Raw genomic sequence first — 4,225 nt, forward strand, 5'->3', positions numbered from 1 at the left:
TCATGTCACCATCTCTTATAAAGATTCCAGGGAACCCCAGAAATAGAAATGTAGTTTCAGGGGACCCCTGAGGCACTTTAAAGCCTTTAAAAAATTACAGTAGTAATAAATTAGCTATTGCTCTTCAGAGGCCATAGAGCAGCTGACACAACAGAACCGGTCCAGAGTTATGTCCGCATCTCAGGTGCTCAAGCTGCCCGGCCCTCTTTAAAGCTTAGATGAATCTCCAAATACCTTTAAAAAGACATACGATTTTACACAGACTGAGTGGGTCTTTTGTTTAGTGGTAGCATGACATTTGGTCCACAATGGTTAGCAGCCGTCTTCATTTTAAACTCTGATAAAATTAAGACAATACATAAATAAATACAGCAGGGGAAGCTAGCCCACACTGACAAACACCTCAAGGACCACTGAGTTCTCGTGCACCGTTTCATTTGGAGCTCAGTCCCATGTGGAGAGAAGGGCATTACAGAACTTTCTTCTCAAGGATGCTGAACAATGGCATTGAATGGACAAAACGGTTATCAAGGGATGTAAAAGATCCGACCCCAGGGAGGACACACACAGGTACTTCAGAGGTATACTTTTGATTTAGGTAAAATTTGAGACTTAAGGAAATTATCACCTCAGGTAAATAGATAAAAGTAAGTCCAGTTTTGGGTGAAGGTTTTTTTTTTTTAAGTGTCCTCACTGTCCCCCTTCAGCTGTCAGTCATCTCTGAGAGCTCAAGCAGAAGGTCGTCTTCATCTTTCCCAGGATCCAAGTCAATCTCAGCTTCTAATTTGCCCCCTGAAATTTCCCATACTAGTTTCTCAAAGTCATCTTCCACGGAGAGTGGAGGCTTTCCTGTGGAGGCCGAGCTCAGCCGGCGAGGTTTCGTTGCCATCTGGGATGAGGAAGGGCCAGAGCCTTCGGGGAGCAAGGGTTCTGAAGAAGCTTGGGCTGAAGACAGCGCAGAACTGTCTTTCGGTTTTTCTGTCTCAGACATGGTGACGGATTTATCCTCAGAGAGGAGTGGGCCAACAGCCACGGCTGCTTTCTTGGCGGGGCTTTCCTGCAGGACACTGCTGGAGCTGAGCGGCTTCACAGCTGCGATGACAGCAGAGTGCACCTCCACAGCCTTGCGCTTAGGAGCCAATTTGGGGGCTGAGACAACCTTGACCACAGACGGCTTCACATTTACTTTGGGCTTGGCTTTACCCCTTTTCTCCAGAGTCTGTGCCGCACACTTCACGTGCAGTATTGAGTCTCCAATCCCGGAGGTCTCCACCTCCCCTTTCTGGGACGACTCCGTGGGGAGCCGTTTTGCCAGGTGCCGAGTGACGCCCAATACAGCAGTGAGCACCGGCTTCCCCACCATTCGGGTATAGTAAGAAGCCTCATCTGTCCGCACAGATGCCAAGGCTGGCTTCTCCTTTTGTGACGCTCCTCTCTCCTGCTGTCTCTGTGTGTGTTTCTCTTTGACAATGTTACATCTGTTGACTGGAAGTTTTGTGGGATCACTTATGGTCTCATCTGAAGTCTCACTAACTCCCATCTTAGTCACACTGCTCTGAGAGGGAGCGCCACCACTGTCCTCAAGTTCAAGTTTTTTCTCTTCTCTTGTACCTGATCTCTTGGTGATGCGCAGCAGCCTCTTGGCCACTGGGGCAGCGTCCGCTTGAGGCCGGGAGCTGCCACTCCTCTCAGCGCTTTGCTGCACCCTCATGGCCTTTTCTAGCTTAATTTCCTCTAGCGTCTTAATATGCACCTCCTGCATAGGCCTGGCTCTGCCTGCAGGCTCCTCCTCAAGCTGTCCTTTGCTAACAGCAACAGTCGGCAGGCTCACAGTCTTTTTCACTTCAGAATCTTCTGTTAGCATGAGGCAACTTGTATCCTTTTTGGATTTCTGTCTTTCCATTTCCTGCTGCCGATGTTTCTTTTCAGCCAGGACCTCAGAGAAGGTTTTGATCCGCACTGAAGAACTTTTTGTTCCTGATGGAGAATCCTCAGCTCCTGAAGGTTCTTCTGTCTTTAGTTTAGTTTGCAATTCTCCACGTTTCTGATTGGCTCTTTCAAGAAGAATTTCTTCCAGTGTCTTAACATGGATCTCACCAGTTTTATTAACTCTCTCTTTCTTTGGTGCTTTATCAATGTTAGTTTCTGGTGCTTCCACTTTTTTCCCCCAGTCTCTGTGCAAGACTTCGCTTTAATGGGGGGATCATTGTCACCACCTCCTGGAAGTTTTCGTTTCCCCAGTCTCTCAGTAAGACTCAGTCTAACCAAGGGCTCTTCTTGTTTGCTTGACAGAGTTACGGTTCTCACCACAGTCCGAACATTCTCCTTCTCAGGGCCTGGATTGGGCTGAGGCTGATGTAAAACACTGGACATTCCCGAGGAGCCTTCACCTTGCTTCTTGGATTTTTCCTTCATTTTCTTTGATTTAATTTCCTCAAGCGTTTTTATTCCAAAATTCAAAGAGTCACCTGGCTTTAAGCTGGCTCCAGGTTTGCGGGTAGAGGCCACTCGTAGTCCATTATGGGCGTCCGTTGTTGGCTGCAGGGCAGGTGTTTTGCTCTCATCACCCTCCTCAGAAAACTGATCATCGTCATCTTCATCATCATCGGCAGCATTGATCACGACAGGCAGGTGTGTGGGGCTGGGAACGTTTTCCGAACTCTCCACTTTCATCACGCTCTGCAGCTGAGGGCAGGGGTTGGACTGAACAGACAATTTGTTCTGTTGAACCGTGAGCTGGCTCGTCTTTACTTCCTCTTCTTGTGACTCAGGCACAGTGGGTAACACAGTTTTGCTTGGAGGTAGGAACAGTCCATCGACATAACGACTTCTGTTGTGATGGAAAGCGCAATTTAATTTTTGACATCCCATTGGCTGGTTTTCCCAATAACAAGGAATTTCACTTCGTTTTTTGTCAATTTCCATGTGGCGAAATCTGCACACCTGTCGAAAACAATGACCTTCCTGCCATAGTGTGCAAACAATTTCATTTCCTAGTGCAGCTTCACAGTGACGGAATGGGCAGCTGTCACCTTTGGTGCATGTAGAATAGAAATAAAAATAGCAGTCTTCTTCCTGATTAGGCATACTGGGTAAATTCTCAGGCCAAAAGTGGCTTCCTGGAATAAGCCACTGCTTCCTCGAGGTGAAGACCAGCTCCAAGTACTCTTGAAGTGGACTTATTCTTCCAATGACAACTCAACCACAGAAATCGTCTTTAAAACATAAATCATTAGCTGGTTGCTCTCAACAGGAACATCTGTGTCTTCACTCAGTTCCAAGCTATTACGCCAGAGAACAGAAACTTTACCGAACCGATGACAATGTCTCCGACTCTCGAGTGCTGCCACGTCTATCTCTTTTCTTAGCTGCGGTCGCCCGCCGTCCTCACAGCAGCCGAACATGCAGAAACCCAAGACTGCCAGCGTCCTCCAATACATTTTTTATAGATCTTGAAAGAGCAATTCTTAACTTCATATGGACAACAAAAAATTCAGGATAGCCAAAACAATCTTGAACAATAAAAGAAATTGGGAAGGAAACACCAAATCGCCATCCTTGACCTCAAGCTATACTTCAGAGCAATAATGACAAAAACTGCAAGGTTTGGGTCCAGAAGCAGACAGCTTGAACTGAATCAGCTCCCTGTATACAAATCCCATTGGGGAGAGAGCAAAACTCCCAGAAGTGCAGACAATCATGAGGCCTCAGGACAGACCAGTACTTCTTCTCACTTCTGTCCACATTCCCGACCCAAGAGGAAACTGCATAGTGCCTCGAAGTGGCAGGAATCAGCTAGTTTCTGGTTACATCCAGAACTGAACTGAACGAGTACCACGGCTCCCTGCACCCAAATCCTGAGGTGTGGAGACTCTTGAGATCTCAGAGGAGACAACTACTTTCTGACCACATTCCTGACCCAAAAGGAAATTGCTCAGGCACAGAGTCCTAGGAGCAGTCAGGGGCAGGACTCTTTGGATTTCTGCCTGTGCTGAGTTAAAAGTCAGCCACCAGGAGTGTCTACACACCTGAGAGCAGAGCTCTCTGTTCCCAGCGGCAGATGAAAAAAGAAGGGGCTACAGAAGTGCTGACACACAGTCCTACAGGAGGGCCAAGCCCCTTTCAGAGACAGCAAGACAAGCTAACACCAGAGGCAAGGTGATGATGAGAGACAAGCACAGTAACCTAAGCAATAGAATCCAAAATTACATGGAATCATGAGAGT

The 4,225-nt window shown here is 47.3% G+C and overlaps 1 pseudogene; it reads right to left on the reverse strand.

Annotated features, from left to right (window-relative positions):
- Window positions 1-312: 312 nt before the first annotated feature.
- Window positions 313-3,390, reverse strand: Zc3h11a-ps2 (zinc finger CCCH-type containing 11A, pseudogene 2; annotated as a pseudogene).
- Window positions 3,391-4,225: the final 835 nt, after the last annotated feature.

Source organism: Rattus norvegicus, chromosome 1 (genome assembly GCF_036323735.1).
Source record: "Rattus norvegicus strain BN/NHsdMcwi chromosome 1, GRCr8, whole genome shotgun sequence".
NCBI lineage: Eukaryota > Metazoa > Chordata > Mammalia > Rodentia > Muridae > Rattus > Rattus norvegicus.